At 38.4% G+C, this 22915-nt stretch overlaps 1 long non-coding RNA gene across 1 annotated transcript; it reads left to right on the forward strand.

Annotated features, from left to right (window-relative positions):
* The first annotated feature begins 513 nt into the window (after positions 1-513).
* Positions 514-4431, forward strand: LOC104461707. The gene is made up of 2 exons (XR_727552.1): positions 514-639; positions 2219-4431. It is a non-coding gene; the product is annotated as an uncharacterized LOC104461707 (long non-coding RNA).
* The last annotated feature ends 18484 nt before the right edge of the window (positions 4432-22915 follow it).

Raw genomic sequence — 22915 nt, forward strand, 5'->3', positions numbered from 1 at the left:
ATGTGCAGAGGAACTTGGTATGACTGCACTTTATCTGCCTTTTTATTTCTGGTGCAATAGGATAGGAATGAGAGGAAGAGAATATGTAAGGGATCCCCGCTGAGAATCAGTTCTATAAATTATGTATTATGCAGACACTATTCTGCTGATGCTATCTGATCCCCAGTTTTCAGTTCCTTGTTTTTCCTTCTATAAATAGCTATGGCCAGGTTTTCAGTTGTAAAATGGCGAGGACAAAACCAGAAACCTTTCCCATTTAATAAACTCTGCCAAAGAAGAATAAGGCAATTTTTTTTCATAACTGTGATGTCCTTAGGGCTTTAACAGTCTGGGAATACAAGCAACACTATGTTGTTGATAAGATACTGATAGTAAAAGTGGAATAGCCATGCTGAATATTAATGAGGGAAATGCCCTATTTTCAGGATGATCAGTATAAAACTTTGTATTGTGAATTTTCCTGGCAATTTTTGTTTGTGTAGGACTACTTTTGCTTTTTGCTTCTCCCTCTAGATCCAAATGCTTTGGCTGGACAGACCGTACCTGACCACGCTCTTATAGGAGGAATAGTGGCTGTAGTTGTCTTTGTAACACTATGCTCTATAATTCTCCTCGGTCGATACCTGGCAAGACATAAAGGTAAGACAGATTTAGTGGAAGTTCAGTCACTTTTGGAAACAAAGCACGACTTCACCTGGGAAGTGCTGTTCCATTTTGCCTTCCCCCATCTGCTATATGAGTATGATAAGAAAGCTCAGTTCACAGTCCAGTCATGAGTGAAGTTGCTAAATTTTACCCAGTTTTCCAGTGGACTGACTAAGGCAAAGGACTTCTAGTTATATGCCCAATGTCATACCATAAGTCAGTGATTTAGAGCAACTGAGAGATAAGGTTGCCCTTTGGTTTTAGCCCTTAGCTCTAGACACTTGATTACATGATCTCATAGTTTTCACTAGTATATCAACTCAGCAGAATATATATACATTGAGTGAACAAGATTTTTCATTTAATAAATTGTGCTAATACTTTATGTATGTATTTGCAAGATAATTTTAGAAGCCAGTGGTGACCATTCAGATCAGTGACTCTTTTACCCATGATCCCACTGGAATAAGGGTTTCATTCCTGGGCCAAGCTTTGCTTTATTCAGAGATTTCACCTTAAAAATTCTACTCCCTTAATTTTCAATCCCCCCTGCCATTAGAGAACAGGGATGGAGTGATGCTGACTTCTGACTAAGCTTCTTTCTGATCCTATTTTGACCTAATTAATTCCAAAATAATTTACTGATATTTAACCTCCAAATGGCTTGTAGACCAGTTGTTAAAACTCGGTTGATTATCTATCACTACCAAAAAAAAAAAAAAAAAAAAAAAAAAAGTGAAGAGAGTATTGGTGTTGGTATTAATTCATTACATCTTATTTTAGATAGGATAATCATATGACTAGCAGACGTAAACTGATAAAACCATCTTTTTAATTTGATTGGATTGTGCAGGGGAAAATCAAGATTTTTTTAACGAGCCAGTGAAAGTGTGTCTCTTTTTACTTTCCTGAATGAACAAATATACATCTTATGCCAACATAAATAATGCTTTTTACAAAGGGAAAGTTGACTATTGTACACAATTCTTTTTATTCATCTCCTGAGCATAGAATATCTGTGATAGTATAATGTGAATGGGTTCAGCTAATAAAACTACCTCAGTTTTATAATTCTTGGAAATTACTATGATGCAATTCGGTAAAATTAAAGTATAGATATGGTAAGCAAAAAATAGAAACACAAAAATAATCAATGGCCATTTTTTAAAAAAATAAGCATTTATGAATATCAAAGTCTTCAAAGTTGGTTTGTTTTTTATGGGTACCTGTTCCATGAAATAACCAAGACTTTATAACTTATTGTATAATTACAAAATATAGTACATATTACTGCAGTTAGATAAAGTGGATTTAAAAGATTTCCTTAATTTATTGTGGATATACTTGAATTTGTGTATGTACATTTTCAGTGTTAAGACTATAAATATTTTTTAGACAAATTAGAAAGTCGAGCATACCTGTATGATGTGTACTAAAATTGTGTAAAAATATTTCTCCATTCATTAAGCAATTGGAACATTTTTAGAAACGTGCTTCCTATGATGCATTGTAAAGCTAACAATCCCCTAATCTATCTTGTTTTTTTTCTTTTCTGTTGTACTAATTCCTATAGGAACATATTTAACAAATGAAGCAAAAGGAGCTGAAGATGCACCTGATGCCGACACAGCCATTATCAATGCAGAAGGCAGCCAAGTCAATGCAGAGGAGAAAAAAGAGTATTTCATTTAGATGCAGAGCTAGAATCTTGGAGTTTTACTTATCAGGCTGACTGCTGGAGAAAACTGGCTATCATTTCTCAGAATTCATTTCTGCCATCCTCTGCTATCTTTATTAACTCGCATACCTGCTATAAGTAGCCAGTTTATGCCAACAATCAGCTGTTGACATCATCATTCTATAATTACAGTATCATGCGTAAAGCGGGACATTTCTTATTGCCTAAAATTCATATCCACTGCTCTCTTAACATACAGTGCTTGAATATACAGCCTTAACAATGTTAATCATCATCTTAATCCAAGTTTTCTACATTTTTAAATGTTATGCAGCTTTCTTCTTTTTCAGTTTTATCATGTCCCTACTAGTATGTCATAGAACAATATTCATAACAAATACTGTTAGGTAAGGACCTAATTTACTTACATAAAATGTTAAGTCTAAGATTAGCGGTTTACAAAGAATGTTTTATACATGTCTTATCTATAATTCAAAAAGCAACTTCTTTTTGAAACTTACGCCCTAGGAAAAACAAACTGAAATCTTTTTAGTATAGTTTCTTGTATGCTTGGATTTAGTGGAAAAAAAAAAAAAAAAAAAGTCCACTGAATTTTTTGTTTTGTTTTTCTTTGTTTTGTTATGTTTTAATTGGTACCTTGGCAACAGTGCCGTGTTTCAGTGGTAAAAACATGCTGAATAGCTCTACAGATTCTGCAAAGTTAGATAATAGTGCTTCGTTGGAAACAAATTTGTCCTGCCCTTTTACTGCTTTCGGGGATTGCAAAGATTAGAGATCTTTCTGAGTAATTTCTGGTTTTATAATTTATTTGCTTCACATGAACTCACCTGCCTACTCAAATTTAAAGTGTTCATGGGGCACAACTGCAAAGCATTTTAGTATCTGTATATAGTGCATATAATCAATTCAATTAAACATTATTTGATACATATTTAACTTTTTGGCGGTAGCTAAGTCAGTCACAAGTAAGCATTTTCTAATGTCCATTATATCCCTTTAGATATGACTCAAATCAATATTCTGAGTAGATAACATGTATTAGTATTTTTTTGTCTGTATGTCCTAGCACTGTTCAGCAGCAAGGTTTTCTAGTTCTTGTTAGTTTTTAATTTGTTATACAATGGAAGCACAATGTTATATGGAAAGGTAGTTTTAAGCTAACAACCAGTGCACAGCCTCAGGTTTTAAATTACAACCACATTTGATTACTATCCTTAAAATATACTATTGAGTTGCTAAAATTCTCAATTTTTAATTTGGCAGTTCCAGAGCTGCTTCTCTACGTTGGTTTGCCAAAAAAAAAATAAAAAAAGAAAAAAGAAAAAAAAAAAAAGAAAAAAATAGAAGTGTTAAAACAAAAGATATATGTTTTGTGTATACAGTAAATGGACTAATTCTTTATATTAAATTCCTGTCTATGCATTTTGTGAGGTACAAATTTATGTCACCGTGAATGATAGAGAATTCCTGCCATGCTTTTAGCTCCACAGTGAAAGTCTCTGTTTGGATTATTTCTGAAATTTTTTGTGTAATTGACAGCTGAAAAATCACATGCTCTTAAATATGACAACAAAACACTGTAAGCCCATTGGCTTATTTCCTCTTCCAATGAAATAAGAAGGTTGCCATAATGGCTCTGGGAAATGATTCTGCACTGGAGAACAAGAATTAGTCTAGCCGGAGCTTGTCTTGCTCTTAAGTTTTGCACCTTTGACAAAAGAGTATTTCTCTCTGGTTGCTGTACTTGTGAAGCCTAAAAGCATGATGATCTGCTGTAAAGGACTTTCTCCTGGGAATTTATTTTTGTGTGGGTAAGGGAGAGTTTGGAATATGACATCATGTAGTATGGTACAATGGAAGATAAAGGTGCTGTGTCAGATTATTTATCAGAAGAGTATAAACCTTTTAAGGACAATAGTAGAGTATTTTAATTGTTTTTGTTGAAACATTTATCTTGTTAATTTCTAAGAAAAAAAGGGTGACGTCAATCAAAGCAGCACTTTTTTTCAAAATATACAGACATAAATAATATGATGTGGTTGAGTGTTAACATAATAAATCATATACAGTATGACATTTTAAAGAAATAAGTCTGCATTGATGTGATTGCATGCTTGTTTTTACAGTTCACTCCATACCCATCTGTGGAAAAATGCAATAATATGTTAATATAATACGGTAGTTTGAGAGAACCAGGTAGGTGCTACTAGACACATTGAAAACTAGTATAGGTTTACAAGATATTCATGTCTTTCAAAACATATGTAAAAGGCTGACAAAGGAAGTCATTCAGTTTAATACCAAAAATATGGGTTGTTGTCACAACAGTAATTTACATTAGCTACAATACACTGTCACATACGACAAGGTTTTATTTCAGGACCTGGGGCCCAGTTCAACTAAGCATTTAAGCACACGCTCAGCTTCAGGCATGGGAGAAGTTCCATTGGACTGTAAGGCACTATTCATATGCTTAAAAATAAGTGCTTCCCTGGAGGAGGGCCTTATATGTTCAAGTGGAAGTCCCAACCAGCCTGGTGTTTACGCCTTTTTTCTTTCTTCCTAACTCCAGCTTGCTTGAATAGTGGGGTTGTGACTTGAACCATTGCCCAACCAAGGTCAGGTAGGACCTTCAAAAGCAGGATTGCCCTTGAGGAAAACATTTCAAATAATTTTCTCCAGGGGCATAGAAACAGCTTTTAAACGTTGCAAAAATAGATCTAAATTGTACTGTTAAAATAGGTTATTTAGTTGGTTTTCAATTAAAACTTCTCACATGTACTTGTTTTTAACACAGTTGATCTTCCATTATCTTGCACCTGGTGGTGTCCCTTGCATCTGTGCAAAGCAGGTGTGAAAAAACCCACACTGAGCGTGCTACCTGGGTAGCGCTTTGTAGGCCTCTCTGGTCTTCATGGGTTTAAATTACTACATGAGGTGTAAAGAGGCATCCCTCTTTTTTGTACACAGAACCATGGCTCAACGCTAATGACATTCAGTAGGCTAAAAGCCAGTCATCCGTTCCCTTTGTCCAAGATCCCATTCTGAAATACTGCTTTGATTATGCTGTGAGTTATATTCAGCGAATGTGTAAAACGGAGGCTCTGAATGGGAACCGCCCTCACTAAAATGTGTGTGACACCCTCTCCCACATGCACTTGCAGAGTAGTTTTCTCAAGACCAGGTAGCTAGTTTCTGCCAGTGTACTGTTTACAGTGTCATTTGCTGATTATTTTTAAACTTTTTGATGTAGAATATTTTTTTTTAATACTTCAAGAACAGTCTCATGATTTGAACAAGAAAGTGGTGCATCAGAAGACAAGGGGTGCATCCTCCCACTCTTTTAGTGTCATCTGACAAACCAAGAAGTGGTTTAAGGAAACTGATGTTTAACTTGAGGCTCAGAATTTAAGCTAGAACACTTTAAAAAGTTTCCACATTGCTTAAGGATGGTTCGTCTTGCACTCAGACTCCCTCTATAAAGGAACACATGAAGAAAACCAACTTTTCTAAATAAGACATGAAAGTTAACATCTTGTGTGTTTTCATTACAGTATAATATATATATAAGTATTTCAATGAGAAGAAAGGACAGAATCATCTGTAATTATGTAATTCATGATTGTAACAGCACTGAAGTTACCATGTACGCACATGTACAGTAGCTCTTTCAACAGTTACAGTGTAGTTACATGTAATTCCCTGTAACATAGCAGTTATAGTGTAATTTAGTGCCACTTATTGTAAAGTGTTACCAAAAGGAAATGGAGTTCTTACCTTTACAATTCCATTCAAATTAAAGGTAAGTTTATTAAATTAGCACCATAAATCTGATAATTGCATTTCTTAATTAAGGAGGTGATTTAAAACTTCACGTTCACACTGCAGCTTCCCCCACCGCTTATCCAGACTCCTCCAAATGTCTAATCTCTACACTCCTAGGAACTGGTAATCTGTGATGAACATGCCAAAAATCCAGCTACTTCAACTTTAATTGAATAAGCTATCTAATAGAGAAAAACAAACAACAACAAAAGATAATGACGAGTAATGCTTTTTATTAAGTGGCACAAAGTACACACTAAAAACTATGCAAAAATATAGGTAAATATAGTGTACTTACATGTAAGTATCTTGTACTTGCTGTGTATGGATATTGGAAAACCATGTAATTATAATATGCATTTTGATTATTTCAAGCAGGGGGATGACCCCTAACAACCACAAGGAAAAAGTGGAAGGTACATATACAAGCAGTGGTACATACTTATGCAATATGTGTAATTCCTCTACTTGCAATGACAACTAATTTATAAAAATGCTTATAGCACTCCCCATTCTCATTAGCTTTGCTTTCCATTTCTTTGAGGCCCATTAAATATCACTGGAACACCTTTAGGCAAAGTAAGACACTGACTCCGCTAATGGCTTTGCTGCCAGCACTATGTGTGTCTGGCAACACTGTTCTGTAATTTATTTCTGGCTCAACAGCACAAGTTTCCTCTTTTTTTCTGTCCTTAAGAGAGCCTAGTATGTTAAGATGCTGAAATATGCTGCCATATGCCCTGGTATTTTTAGCATGAACCGCAGAGAAAGAGAGAGAGCGTGCTGCATTCTTCTGACCCCTATTTTGCTGAATCACCTCACCTGGAATTTCTTCTACTTGCTCAGTAACGCCAGGTAATCTTAAATTGTAAGTACAAAATGCTTCCGTCAAAGTAGAGGATGCCTTTAATGATAAAGCTAATGTTTTATAAACATGGAGTTTTGTATTACTGATCCTTTTACTTCTTGCCACTTTTCCATCATACCCTTCCAGAAGGAATGCACCAAAAGACAGATAACATAGAATAGCAGAAGAAGAAAAGAATACTGTAAGCCTTCTTGTGGTTGCCATTGCTATCACCCTCCTTTGTGTCCTGCCTAACAGTCAAACAGGTGTATTTAGCAACTGCCATTAGCATCATTCCACACTGTACTATTCCTAGAATATAACATCTACCTCTTAGTCTAAATACTAGCTATGAGATATTTGTATACATTTTAAAATACTACTGAGTCTTTGGTGTAGTCTTGAAATGAGATCACTATATTTTATTTTTTCTGTTAAAAATAGAAAAAAATATTGCCTGGGTTCATAATTCTTGCCCTGTTCCTTACTAATTTTGGGATAGTTTGAGCTTTTAACAGGGCATAAGGACACAGCCTCAGCTGGTATAAGTCAGCTTCACTCTGTTGCCTTAAATGTGGGCCAATTTACACTGGTTGGGGGTTCAACCCAAACAGCTTAAAAATAAACTGCTATAACACATCAATATTTAGTCTGCACTAGATGTTGATGTGCAATCCAACTGCAAAGCAATTATTTTCAGTAAGGCATGCAGGTTTGAAGAGAAACTTTTAAAAGCACATGCAAGCTTTTGAATTAAATATGCAATACCAATACTGTTGAGATATTCTGACATGTCTCTTAGTTATTTAAACATAATATTGCCAGGGCATGTTTACATTAAAAACACTCAATGCATGGGGGACAGGGAAGGACTATTGCAAACAATAAGAGAAAATTAAATGGGTAGAGCAGCCTTTGATGTCAACAGAGCAGAGTAGAACCTCTTATGGAGAGTGGGACTTCCTACATGTTTTTTCAGAGTGGACCTAGTACCTCTAAAGCAAATGGGAGCTGTCTACTTGGCATTAACAGAAGCTAGCACAGTTCCTTCTTGCTATCGATAAATCTAAACCGGCACTCTGCACTTGTTTTAACTCAGGAGGAAATAAGGGTACAAACATGGTTTAACAGCACACTTCCATATCACTCCATGTTCTCGGGATGCTCCATGCTTCCAGCAGCCCTTAAGGGAATTCTTCCAGCATCTAGGAATCATCTTGTTGCCAAGCCGTGTTCATTTTCTTCAGCAATGTTTAATGTGCTCACAACCTGATAGAAGACTGTGTGGAGCCAATATGATGACTCTACAGTACTAGGGGCTTCCAGAGCCTCTCAGTAGATGGCAAAAAAAAAAAAAGCCCTCTTCACGGCTTCGCTGTTTTCTATAGATCTAGCCTCTGTGTTCTGTGTCTTAAGTCGTTTACTCTCTGCTGGGCTAAAAGCAGCAGCCCAGTTGGAAAGGGGGTAGGAAGACAAAGTCTCTCCCCTAAAAGGAGCAGTCTGTGTTACTATTAAAGAGAAGTTCAAAGATTTTTATTTCTTATTTCTTTTAAGATTTCAGGTGCAAAGCCAAGCCTGTTGGGGTCAGCACTTTAGCATTTTTCCCATCTCCAGGATGAAGCCAGCAGTGTTTCATGTGTGAGAGCTGATCTTGCATTTCAGCACAAACTACAGACAGCCTTACCCTGCCCTTATGACAGTGCTGAAGATCACTGATGCTATTTTCTTTTCAACATACTCATTTTCTTAGGCTTATTTTACAATTAAATCATTGAAGTGTTTCATAGTAGGTTCAAAAGGAGGAGTTTTAAAGTAATCACTTGTAATTAAAATAATAATTCACAATAAGAAAATAAAAATTCGTAATCAACTGTTTGTGTTGATTATGAAGAAGAGAAAAAAATCTTTAGTTGCTGGACTGAATTATTCATCGCTTCCTTTTTCTCTCCTTTCTATGCGTATTGATTAGTGTTAGTAAATATGCAGTTGCATATGATGTCCTTTTTTCAGTGAAAGCAGATTTGCTTATACCCCTATATAGCTTCCATAGAAATATGCAAATATGGCCTACAATCATCTGCTTGTACCTAAACAGTGAGCTAAGACAGTGAACATATGGATCACTGGATTCATATATGTCCTGCTTCCATAAAAGTTAGGTACAATACACGTATTGATTTCAAAAGAACAAGGCTCAAGTCCTTAATGCACGTTTGAGTTTCAGTTTAGCGCTTTTCCAACAGAATTATAAAGCATTCCTTGTGCATCCTTTGCTTTTAGCCTAGATACTTTAGAGCTACAAAAAACCTGCAGTTCAACAGGAAGTTTCCTAGAATAAATAATATGGCATAATTTGTGAAAGGACTATAACAACTTCATCTATTCATAGTCTGTGTATCTGTTTTCTCTGAGGAACTCCAGTGTACTCTGCTCTTACACTGGCAATATAAGGCCTTGGGAAGAAGGTGTTTGAATGGTTCAGAAATGAAACCACTAACCTGTAAAGAAAATCCAGGGGAATTAAACATATTGCACTGATGATGAGACACATTTACTTCATTTAATTTCCTTGTTAATAACTTTAAGCAGACAAAATGCATATTGTAATGTTAGGTACATGACACTTGCATGTTGCTATGCCTATATACTTACAAAGTATTCAATGTGTACTTAGTGGCGCTTAAAAAATGTCATGTACGATTCTCCGAAACATTCTTACAGGGTTCCCATTTGCACTTCATCTTTCAAAAAAGTCTTGTCAGAAAAATGTCTGATGAATATTATTGAAAAAAATAAAATTTCAATTTTAGTTATCTGTTGGACATTTCTGAATTGTCTATTCATTTAATATATTTCCTGGTGCTTGCCAGTTTGGCAGTGGAGTTGATTTAGACCAGTGGCTGTACACATAGACTGTTCACTGAGCAGATTTTGCTCTTTCTAGTAGAATTGTTATAATCATATACTTCTCTGTATATTAATTCTGAGATTTTAAACAGTAATCCAAGAAAATAATCTGTGAGGCACTGGTATTTTACAGATAATTACTAATTCTGTTCTTTTATTTGATGTTTCTGTACAATACTGTGTATTGCTTTATAGTTTCTTCTGACTGACAAAGTAACAACTTTTGGATGCTGTCCTCACTGTAGGAGAAATTCATCCTGATGAAGAGGTCAAGTGCTGAAAAAGCATTTAAGCCTGTGGGATTTAAATGGTGGCTTAGCCCTCTTGAAGGAGCTAGAGAATTCGTGCAAGGTTTTCTATACCACTTATCATGCTTGAGTTAATGTTATAAAGGGCAAGAAGGCCACTGGTCTCAAAGGGAGAGAGACAAATGTCACAGGGAAGAGGAAATTCTGAGAGGGTCTGTGTTTATGAAAAAGAAACAAGTCCCAGATGCAGAGAGAGACGCTAACAGAGTTTGCTACCTCCGTGCAGAGGATATCCCAGTGCTGTTGTGCATCTGTGGTGGCAGAGCTTTCCTATGACCTAAACTAAGCACACATTCAACAAATGTACAGCCGTGTTATTCAGCAGATTGTTCTTTATTATTTCTTTTCACTAAACCTAAATATGTCCCCTTAAGTAATTTTTAATGTGCAATAACATGCTTTTTAATACAGCAACAGTACAGAATTCCACATGATCCTCAAAGTCATATGCCCATGATTTAAGGCAAAGCGTGCTGGAAATCTACAGTGTACCCAAGGAAAATGACATAGTCCAGCAAATGACACAAACCACCACTGGATTTATAGTTTTCTGCATTCAAGCTGTAATTATTTTAATACTATCCTGTTTTCCTTAATCAGCCAAGTTTCCCCAAAGGTAACAACTGCACTTTGCTCTGTGTCTTTCCCTGGCCAAGAGTAGATTCTTACAATGATCACCCTAACCTGGTATGTCCTTCACACATTGGGGTTTTTTTTTAAAAAAAAAAAAAGACCTAAATCTATAAATGCTGGTAAGGGATCTCTTTCATCAACAGCCAACAAAATACCTGCCCTACTTCCCACCTTCTACAGTAATAAAAGACAACAGTACCTTTTTCTCTGGGTTTTTGGTTTGATTTGGTTTTGGTTTTTTGCAATAGGAATACTGTAAGGTGAAACAAACTTGATTTCTTCTTAACTGTAAAGGCTGCTTGAAGTTTCACTGAATATTGAGAATAATTTAATTGAATACAGAGTCTCTATACCAGACTGTCTTGGCATTTTACACTGATGTGAAGGAGAGACTACTTACCCCTTTTAGTAGTCCTCAGGCACCTACAAGAAGATATACACACTTTTTCAAAAGTAGTGTTACAGAACAATGCTTGGCCAAGCTCTGTTGGTAAGTATAAGGTAAAGGTAAGTGCAATTAGTGAAATTCAGAGATAATCAAGTGGGGATAATGAAAATTCTTCCTTGCCTGACAAAAGAGTTGTACTGCATCGTCTTCTAGTTCTGCCTCAAGCACATGGCAACATCCTGAGCCACGGGAGGGCACTTTTGATTAGCTCTAGGCTACTTACTTGCCTTAGCTCTTACTCCTGCTGAGTTTGTAGCAATAGCTTCTCTGCTGCTCAAGGCTAAGAGACTAGGGCCTTATTGATTCTGCAAGCTGCATGCAGGAAGAAAAGAAGACAGTGTTTTTAAGCAAGCCGGAAAGATCTTTTAGAAAGAGGCCTCTTTATTCTGTGGCAATTTACAGGAAATTAGCACTAATGTCAGCTGGTAAGGATAGTAACCATCCTTGCTTTTTGTATTGTGGGTGGAGTACATCCTCCGGGTTGTGCCAGCTGGCTGGATGAAGGAGAGAGGGAGCAGAGAGAGGAGGCAAAGCTGCTCACATGCCAGGAGCATGGGAGACAGGTTTGTCGCTCTCTAGGTGTAGGACCAAAGGGGAGCCTTTTACTCTTCAGTCCATATTCACTTCCCAAGCTTCGGCTACGAGGGGCAGAAAAAGAAACTGGTCCAACCAGAAGGATCACAGAGCTACTGAACAGTAAACAAACATTCTCCAAAAACACTGACTCCCATACCTGGCAAACAGGCTTTGAGTTGGTTGAACTTATGGAGAAGTGTGAATTTGTAAGATACAAAGAAAGGAAGAGAAGAAACAAATCAGAATTTGGACCTTGACAGATGAAGCTGGATGGAAAGTACAAGTAATTGAAATGGAAAAAATACCTTTTGCAAGGGCTTTTAGTTCTGTATTAGCCAGCTCTGTCTCAGGACAAAGAAAATATTTCATATAATTCTGTAATTTTTTTCAGTGTATTTTCACTCTGGAACATCTAATGCTAGCCTCAGAGACAAAAGCGCATATACAATGATGTGATCCAGTTAAGGAACATCATTATATTTCACTCACTAACATAGTATGAGATTACCCTCCAGAACAGCAGTAAGCAACATGAATAAGAGCTGTCATATTTATTTTCTCATCCACTCCCTGTGGAGGAGTGTGTGTGCAATGAAGCATTGTGGTTTGTTTATTTATTTATTTATTTGTCTATTTTCATATTTCCCCTATGTTTATGTGAGAAGTTTAGATTAAAAAAGCACTTTATACTTGGAGAAGAAACCAATATAGTTTGTGATGGTCCCTTCTTCCTGTGAGATTCAATGCCCCAGTTTTAGAAAATTCTCCCTATAAAACCTTCAGTGTGACACAGGAATAAAGCTATTGATGATGGTCTACATTTATGAGCTCTAGGGAGCCTTTCAGCTACACTCAAATCTTGCCTTTAAAATAAAGACCAGGACCTTGGACTAAATTCCAAAAACTATAAGAAGCCAAGGAGGCAGTGGGGAGCAGGATGAACTTGCTAGTTGCTAAGAAGATGCGTCCAAGCTTTGCATGCCTTTGAGCATGTGTGAGGACATTCTTCATGGCCAGCTATATTGCACTGCTGAGAAGGTGACATAGATTAATTGCTTCCACAACCTTCAATTTCATTGATTGCCTAAAGGTGGTAAAAAGCAATGATCATAGCTGCAGCTGTAGAGAAGGGTAGCAGTACTCCTGTTGGGAGGGTAGCAATGTCCCCCTGTCAGTTTGGGTCATTCTCCAGAGGCAGACTGACCCCTAAGTGTTATTTACCTGGATGCAATTGAGATTGGTGCCCTCTTCATGCAGCTAGCACATGATTGCAGAGCATCTGAGCAGCCAGCCTCCTGACAGCATGGGGAAGCTGAAGCTGATGTAGGAGAGGATTTAGTCCCATGTGCCTGGACAGCTGCAAGATGGAGTTACAGTCTCCCATAACTACTCCTTGGGTGCCTCATGCCAGAAAAGCTGATGTCGGTACCTTTCCCTTTTACAGCAGCACACAGAAACCTCTGAGAGCTATGTCGTTTCATAGAGTAGAAGGGAAGAGAGTCACTAGGACATTACAGAGACTCTCATTTACGCATCATAAGCTTCTCCTCTGATGGGTGATTTAGGAACTGTAAGTAGTCTCTTCACATTTAATATCACAAGTTACTAAAATGTGAATGCAGGGTCTTATTCTGGTTCTTTTTGAAATTAACAGTGGGCTATAATTTACAGTCTTCATTTTTCATTATGAGCTCATAAACACACAGCCACAGATGCACAGAAACATACACACACGTAAGCACAGCACTTGTTTCATGTATTTTTCTTTGTTGTCTTCTTACTGCAGTAGATATCTTCCACTCGCTCTACTATTCCAAGCTCATGATTTTATATCTACCATAGTCAGGACACAGCTTTCTCTTTTTCAAGTTTGTTTTATACCTGTACAGCTGCCCATGAACCTTTGTGTGGCACAGGTAAACTAACTTTATGTTTGCTCATTGATCAGCAACTTTGGTTGAAGGCTTTTCACCAGGAGGCATATTCAGGCTTTCTAAAGGAGGTCCTAATATGTGAAAAGGGGGATGGGGGAAAACATTTTGGATTTTCCCACTGTACTCAGTACAGCTAGGCATCTTCACTGAAGTGGGAGAGAGATTCAACACTGGTTGCTGAAGACACCAATTGCTGCACCCAGGATGGGAAGGAAGCTGTTGGTTGTGTCACTGCTTTTTTGTTCTGCTGCAGCCTGGCAGAGTGTCTGTGTCAGCAGGAGCACCAGATCAGGGCATTAGTTGACCACCAAATCACACACTTTTCTCTGCCAACATCATTCTTTATTTCGTCCAGAGTGAGAAGGAAATACAGTGGCTTCTTTCAATGCTCCTGGGGACTTGAATCTAAGTTTTCATTCAGGAAATTAATCATGATCATCCTGCCTTGCTGTAGGGCAAAAAAACAGACAATATTGTATTTCCCTTTAATGCACAAAGCTAACAAATAGCTGCTCCTGTAAGGACCTTGGAATAGGGGGAAGAGAATTCTATAGGCTGGGTGGCATGGAGAACAAGAAAGACAAAAAAAGTGAGAAAAAGAAGAATGTTTGCAGGAGGAAATGCAATACCTCACCCAGCACCATGAGTCTCGTGAGGTTCATAATTAAAGAAGGATGGCGTAGCTAAAAGTTCAGATAAAACTGAAAAGACTAAGGGCTCAGGGAGAGAATTAAATAGAAATTTCAAAGGAAAGGCAGAGAGAGGTAAAGGCCTAAGAAATAAGATGATGGCAGACTGACAGTGTCATTCGGCAGTGCTGATGTGCCTTAAAGTCCCCAGAGCTGGGACTGAGGAGGATTCACATCAGGTTCCAAACAGAAAGGACTTCCGCTGTCACTCACAGGCAACCTTCAAACTGATCAAAGGGCACTGCTAAAAACACACGCTAAAGTCAGGAGTCCAGGAGAGAGCAGCAGGTCGCCTACAAGGCAACACATTCAGCATAAAATATGTAGTAGACAATGAAGGCAATTGCTTGATGTTCCTGTAGCCGCAAGAGCCCCCCATCCCCCTAAGTAATGGGAAATGATGACATTGTCTAAAGCGTTCCCTGTTCTTTTGGGGTATAAGTATACTAGCAGCTTCAACTGGAATGAGTATATATGATATAAATATTTCCGTCTGCATGACTCCCCTCCCTGACCATACTGGAGACATAAGGAACTCAGCAGCAATTGCTTCAGGCCAATGCTCCACTTCAGCTATCACAAGAAAATGGCAAGTGCAGTCATAGCCTTTGTCACCAGCTGCCACCCATTTAGTCATGCGCTTGCCAAAAAGAAAGACAGATGGTTACTCTCTGACAATGGCAGAGGCATTCTCACTTCTTTATAGCTAAAAGGAACTCTAAAGTCCCTCTGTCAAATTCATACTGAAAGAGAGTAAAGCTTGGTGCACTATTAATATGCTCAAGAGACAAAACCTGGAAATCTCTCACCTTCTTATATACTTCAGACAGGACCTTCCTTCCCAGAAATAATCTACTTCAGAACAAAGCAATGAAATTTGTTACAATTAACCAGAATAAAGGAGTGAAGAACATTGTCAGAGTTTCATGAGCCACAGCATTCATTGTACAAGTCATGAAATTCACTTGCAGGTTGAAATGAAACTGGGATCGTTATATGCAAAGGTAAAAGAAATCCCTTGCTGCCCTATAACCCTAACAAGTGAACTAATTTATGGTTTGATTTAGTTTTTCTAATAAAGAACCAACAATGAGTTGGCCAACATCACATATGTATGAAACAAGGTGAAACAGAGAACTATAGAAATAAATCTGAATTATATGGAAGCTGGCTCAGTTTAAAATCAGCCTACTCCCTGGACTTCTGTGAAATTACTCCTGATTCATCTGGATGTAAGCATAGAACCCAATTACTGCTTTTGCAAAGGGCTGGATGTAGTGTCATCCTGGGGCAAGGAATGAAAAAAGGTTTCGTTCAGGCTTTTTAAAAATTTTTTTCTTTTTTTTTTTCCCATTTGAATAACCTCTTATGTCAAAGTTCTCATTAGGCAGCATCAGAGACATCTGAAAAAAAAATGCACGAAGTGTTACAGTCCTGCTGACTCTGCCCCACACCTCATCTAGCCTCAGAAAAAATCAGTAGTGTGCTCATGCACTAACCTCTTCCAAGAAGCAGAGACATCTATACAGCTCATTTGTAAGCTAATGCATAGAAATTGGGAGTGGGAGGGTATTGGGAAGTCACAGTCATATACTGGTAGGGAATTTCCCATGTTTCAAGTTAGAAAATGTGCACTTACAGCTGGACAGGGAAAAAAAAAAAAAAAAAAAGAAAACAAACCTGAAAATAATGGAGGGACTGGGTATTTGCTTTGATTGCTTTCTCTGAAGGCCTATATATTTACTGGAAGTCACACGAAAGCAGGCATTTTTTTGTGATAGACTATAGAAGGATTTGGCAAATATGACAGAGGAAAACCATGGGCAGATCTTCCTAGGAAGATGTTGTTATGTGACAGAATTGTAGGGCTGCAGGGAAAGGTCTGGGAATTAAATGTCCCCATAAAATTCACTGGGCAGAGCTGCTTTCAGTAGCTATGCTAAGCTCCAGGAAATGCAAATGACTGATTTCTGAGGAATGTGGAGCCTCGTACAGTGTGACTAACCCACATCCACTTTCTCCTGGCTGGCCAAACAGCCACTCTAATGTTCAGCTTACTGTGAAAAACTAATTCCTTTGCTGGTACAGAGCTGGCATGAAGAACCAGCTGAATGTTGTATGATGGGACAGATCTAACAGCTTCATCTGGCTGGTACAGGATTACAGCAGCATTTCCTTGGTGGAGAACCGGGCTTTAAACTAAAAGCAAAAGTGTCTCTGTAAGACTCCTGCATAAAAAGTCCCTTTGCAAATCACCTCTCACCAGGTGACTTTCCCTTTCCCATGAACTGATAAAAAATACTAATAAAAGCCTAAAAAATATCTTGAGGTCATCCCTTAGCTTCTTGATATTCACTATTCTTTTCTAAATCCAGGTAACATTCTGTAGGAAAGATCTGATATGCAAAAAAATAAAAAGAAAGAAGGGTTTAAATGGTATGCAAAGTTTTGCTTTGTGGTTTTTTTTTTGTTTGTTTTGTTTCTTTGGTTTTGTTTTGTTGTTTTGGGGTTTTTTTGTTTGATTTTTAAACACATATACAATCTCAAAGTACCTTGATTTCTCATCACTTCCTACTGTAATGAATTAGAAAGTTTGTTCACACAGACGAAAGGCGAACAGCACCTCAGACAGGGCTTGAGCTGTGATGAATGAGGCCAAGGATTGCCTCACTCACTAATGTGCCTGTGCCTCTTGCTAACCAAAAGTCCATAGCAGCATGTCTAGAGAATACAGATTATACCTCACCTGATCTCCAAAGGTATTTGAGATATATCAACTGATATCTCTAAATGTATTTATTCAAATCCCCAGGCATCTCTGAAAACCCTTTTGTCTCTGCATATGTGTGCAAATACATATTGCTGTCAACATGTTTCAAGGAGAGGAGTTACTTTAGGGGGTGTTTTCTTCCTCAAAGCCCTTTAACTGATAGCAGCAAAATCAGTACCAGAATACCTAGGCTTTACTGTTTTGTGGGTGTTGGAGCAAGTCTGGTATCCATTCCGTGTTTCCCATTATAAAATGAAGGTAATACTTAAGCACTTTTTAAAAGTACCCCGAGATTGACATATTAAAAATTAGCCTTTACATTTTACTAATAAGTTAGTTTAACACCTATTATAAATCCTATTACATTTGCACTTGTGTTAGATTGGTATCAGGAAAGAAAATGTCTGTCACCTCCACTGGTGTAGAAAGAAACTAAATTAATCAGGATCTACTGAATTTGCTAATAATCTCAATTCAGATATCTGACAGAGCTGGCACTGCAGTTCCTAGTCTGGAAATAAGCAGGTATCTCTGAATCCTGACACTGGAAAAAGCACGTCCTCCACAGGGCAACTTGTCTCCTGCTCTAATATCTGTTGCGTCTTCAGCAATGTAAAGCAAAACAACTTTGGAAACAGATGGGCTGTGTGACAGTCAGATGTGTCAATATCTCGACTCAAGAGAATAGGAGGTCGTAATTAAGGTTTTGCTTTAGCGTGGGAGTTTTAATAGCATAGATATTGTTCCTGGTATTTGTTTCAAATAGAAATCAATAATTTACAGGGAACTGACCGTAGTGACAGGTATCGAAGTGGCAAAACCTACTGGAGACTATCCTCTAACTTTTGCTGCAGTTATAAAAGATTTGGATAGTCTGGGTATAGCATAGTGCAACCCTCTTTGCCCATCCAAGAAAGATAAATGAATGTGTGAGTTAATTAATCATAATATTAATGATTTTAAGATATTGCCTAATACTAACATACAGTCAGGTTGCACACAGTACGAGTTCCTGTACAGACCAGTTTCTCTGTTTTTTTCACTTTATCTGATCCTGGCTTTATTTAGAAATAGTAAAATTATTTTTTCCTGTTCTGTCTGTGTCTCTGGTATGGACTAAACCATAAGTATTACTAGAAGACACAAGAGTATAACAATACATCTTTATTGGAGCTACAGCCGAGTTAGAATCCTTGCATCCACACTTCTACCAATCCCCTAGACTTTCAAGCTAGTGCTTCAGCTTGTATGGTTAGTTCAAAAGATTGCAAATGCAAAGTGTACAGAAGTATATGACAGTGATATATTTGCCAGTAGCAAATTAGCCCAAGTGAGCTGTAAAGCTTGCACTGACATATATAATTCTTAGCAGGTTTCAAACTGTCTCCTCCAGGCTATGATTAATTTCATTAGCTATTCTTAAAGTTAAGGAAAAAAGGAAGAGTAATAAGGTAGTCTGTCAATCACCACTTCTAGAAAACAAAAAAAGAAAATCTCAGATTAAGTAATCTTTCCACACTGTGGACTTGATTCTCATCTCACTGACAGGAGAATGGTTCTGCTGCACTCGTAACCCACACATTTAAGCAGCTGAAGATATAATTTTAGCACCAAGCACTGAAATTACAGTCCAATGTATTTATCTCAAAAGATGTCCTCCAAAATTGAGATTATGCAACAATGTGTTTTAAATTTACTTGTTCCCAAATAATACGAAATACCATCTAAATAGTGAAATTATGTGCCCATAGTAAAATGCCACTACATAGTTAATATGCAAAATTATGCATATTGTGCAATAAAGAGTATTTATGCCATAAGTGAAAGATTAAAACAGTAATTTACAGGCAGAATTCTGCATTGTTATGGTCAAGTTATGAAACAAATTGATACATTCATCACAAAGACAGATCTTACGTGGGAAGGCAACTTCCAGCCTAAGTACCTACTAATGGAAAACATCATTAAGAAGGCCCCATTGGTTAATGACAGTGACTTCTGTTAATCCTTGATGATTAACAGTTTTTTTCCCCCTGATGATTCTATCACAGACTTGAATTCCCAAAATAAGCTTGGTCTAGCAGTGATATTTTTTAAAGGCGGTGGGGGGGGGCGGTGAAAATTCACAGTTTGGGCACCATTTCTCTTCTCTCATGAAGCCCAGACCTTCCTTCCCTCCACGCAGGCTTTGCCCATCACTTGCTCATTTGGCTGATTGGCTTCCCTGATCAGGACACATGGCTATGGCTTTGCCTTTACCATGGTGTTGTCTGTCATTGACCTCAGCTGCTGCCCTTTTCACTGACTCTTTAGCAGGTATGGAAGGAGAGAATAAGCCGCTGTTTATTTCTTACCTTTGCTCACAGTCCCCTCCTTTTCGAGTGCTGGTCACTACAGCTTTCTGCAGCATGAAGAGCCTGCCTTCTCTCCACTGTCTTTTTTTGCTTTTACATCATTGGATCTTTGGGGTTTGTTTTGGCTTTCAGTTTCCTTTTACTTTCTGCCTTCTTGACTAATGGGCTTTTGCCTCACTTCTAGCTCTTTGTGATAGCACATCTGAAGACAGACAACAGCAGCAGAGCAGCATGGCAGTGAGTATAAATGACCTGTGTTTGGCACAGCATCTAAATTTTCTTAGAGATTACTGCTTTTATTTTCAGAAGAGGCCTGTGAAAAAGGGTGGGTAGTGGTTTCATGTCAAAGAGAGGAATCTGAATGCAAAGAGGCAGAGCGGTAAAGGGGTTTAAGGATTAAAGTTATATGTTTGGTTATCTAAACTTCAGTGCCTACCTGCCAGAGCGGAGTCCAGAGCTCTGCCTTAAATCTACATGGGTAGATCTGGGTGCCTGGGATCTGGATCCTCAGCCTGATGAATACAGAGGCATTTAAAATCAACGTGGAGTGCTAGACAGCAGGCAATGCTTACAAAAGGGATGTGTCTGAACTTCAACCCATCCTCTGGAGCTTTGCCAAATTAGCTGAGACTATAATAAATCAGCTATTCATTTGGGCTCAATACTGGAACCTTTTACCTGAACCTCTTCCAGAAATCAGGTCAAACGGCAGATTTACCAGGAAAGGTAATGGGGTTGTATGGTCCCCAGTGTCAGCATTTTCAGCTCTGGTATGAGTGTTTTCCTGTAAAGTGATATATCTGCAGAGACACTCACCTTTGCTTCAGGGTTTGTTTATCACCACTGCCAACTCTTGGAAGAATAAGATTACAACTTTACTGAGTTAATGGTGATGAGAATAACTCTTGAGGTTAACAGCTGGGGAACTACCCTATTCCTCTTCAAAGTCAAATCACCTGAAAACAGAGGAGGAAAACACATTCTTCCTCCTCCTCCCCAGCATTGCTTTTGGTTTAGTTACATGGTAGCTGCACAGGTGCTGTCATCAGATGTGGGCTTGAATTGCCCCAGGTGGAGTGGCCTTCTCCCAGATCTGAAACAAAATGAGATCTCTGCAGCAGCAGGTAATGTCTTTACCCATTTAGACCTATCTAAGATGTGAAGGTGTCATTGCTGCAGTTTTCTGTCTGATTTTTGAGAAAAGGAGATCTGTCACTGGTTTTCCACCTCAGCAAAACATACAAAGCACAAGGCCATCCGTTCTCTTGGCACTGGATGGCTATCTCAGTGGTGAATAGCTTAAGGGTGACCAGAGTACTTCTCACAGGGGAAACACACCAGCCTCCTGAGAAAGGAGTTTTATAAGCCCAGCTCAGGTCGCTGCAATTTTCCACTTGGCACTGTTTGCTTTGGAGTTACCAGTAGTGCTAGCATCAACTTAGGGGGTGGATCAGGAAAGGGGCTATACTCTTTACAACCATTTGCTCTCCCATTTGAGCCTTTCCCATCACAGTAGATCCTTTTCAGTCATCCATGGATGTTGTCACATGGTTTAAACCCCAAACTAATACATGTAGTCATTCTTCTAATTTCTGTGTAGGATTATACTGCAGTAGAAAAATAAGAGCTAATAGAAGTGCTTTAGCAGGCGAATGGGAGTTGGGCTTTTTGCCACTTTCTCTCTATAGCTCCTCTGATGCCTCTCACTTCTGTTTTGCAATAACCCCTGCTACTCCCGTCACACGAATCTTGATCAGAGTCTGTCAGTCATGGTTTCGATGTGCCAGATGTGATGTTATGTTATGCCAAATGTGGCCTGAACTGAGTGCTAGCATGACTCACTATCAAACTGTTTTCTCCTGGGAGCCAAGCAAGATTTAATAACAAAAAAAAAAAAAAAGGAGGGCAGGAGTGATTTTAGACATGACTATTTTGTATGTTGATCAGGTCTGTTGGTGTAGCCCCCTACATATGTTAAACAGCAGTATATTTACTAGCCTTTGTTTTTAAACAAGTGAACAGTGAGTGGTCTCAAATAATATGGGTGGAAAATAGCTTGAAAAGAGGATTTTTTTTGTTGTAAAAGCACATGGATTTTTGGGGTTGTCTGGAGCAATTTCACAGAAACAAGAGCAGATTAAAGGAGGTAATGACATGTTTGTAATTTCATTCCTAAGGCTCACAGTGTCCTTGCCTCTGTCTAGTTTTCAGCCTGGAGATAAATCAAGGGCTTCAATTTCCAAATCTGTCATAGAAGCTTCACAAATAAAAATGCTGACAAAAAATATCTGCTTTTAAATGGCTACTTGCAAGCACTAGCAGTCTATACAGCTTTCACCTTACAGGGAAGAGAAGCAGTGTGTATTGCTAGGAAAAATGAAGAGGAGAAAGGCAGTGCTCCTAAAGTTAATCTAAAAGTATGACAACAATAAACCATTTACAGTCATGTTTTGAATGCTAGATTAAAATAGATTTCAGGTGGCGTATTACCAAAGCCTCACAGCTGCCTGGCATGGAAAAAAACATTGATGTGGAGTTAGAATATGAAGTAGAGAGACCATGTGGATGAGGAAAATTCCTTCCCACCCCCAGCTGCCCTCACAGCTGCTGTGGCTGCTCCACATGTGCTCCACCATGCCCACAGAGAGAGCTTGTGCGTGACTGGAGAGGAGTGGGAAACGGACACCACGAAAACCAACACAGATTATGCTGGTTAATGCTGAGTAATTTGCTGTATCTGTTAGCTGCAGGCTCTAGCTTTTGCAGGATGTGAATGCCAACTAAAAGACAGAACTGGAGCAGTCGATAGTAATAGGTAAACTAGGCCAGCTACTTTGTCTAAACAAGGGGTGACAGAGCTGAAATGGCAGCTAGGGGTGCTTCATCTGGCAGCACTGCAGAGTCCCAGAACTCAAGACCTGGCTGTGGCCCCATGCAGTTTCCCTCCATAGGGACTGGTGATTATGCCTATGGTCTCCTTTTTCTGTGGGAATAAATTTTGTATGAAGGTTGTAGAGCTGTATTGTTTTCTTCAATCCCCCCTATAGCCTCGCTGCTATTAGAGGCAGAATAAAATGTCATTTGGACCCCGACATGCTATGCCCAGGTTACCTGGCTTCATGAAAAATCTGACGCGGTTCAGCCTAAAGCCAGAGGATAACTTGGCCCACAGACTGTGTGGGCCTCTGGTCTGAGTGCAAGATCTGAACTAATGTGACAGGATAAATGCAACCATCTGCATGCTCTTCCCAGGAGAGTTCTCGTTCTTTACTCCCTGCTA

The sequence above is a fragment of the Pterocles gutturalis genome, unplaced genomic scaffold (assembly GCF_000699245.1).
Source record: "Pterocles gutturalis isolate BGI_N339 unplaced genomic scaffold, ASM69924v1 scaffold14982, whole genome shotgun sequence".
Classification (NCBI taxonomy): Eukaryota; Metazoa; Chordata; class Aves; order Pterocliformes; family Pteroclidae; genus Pterocles; species Pterocles gutturalis.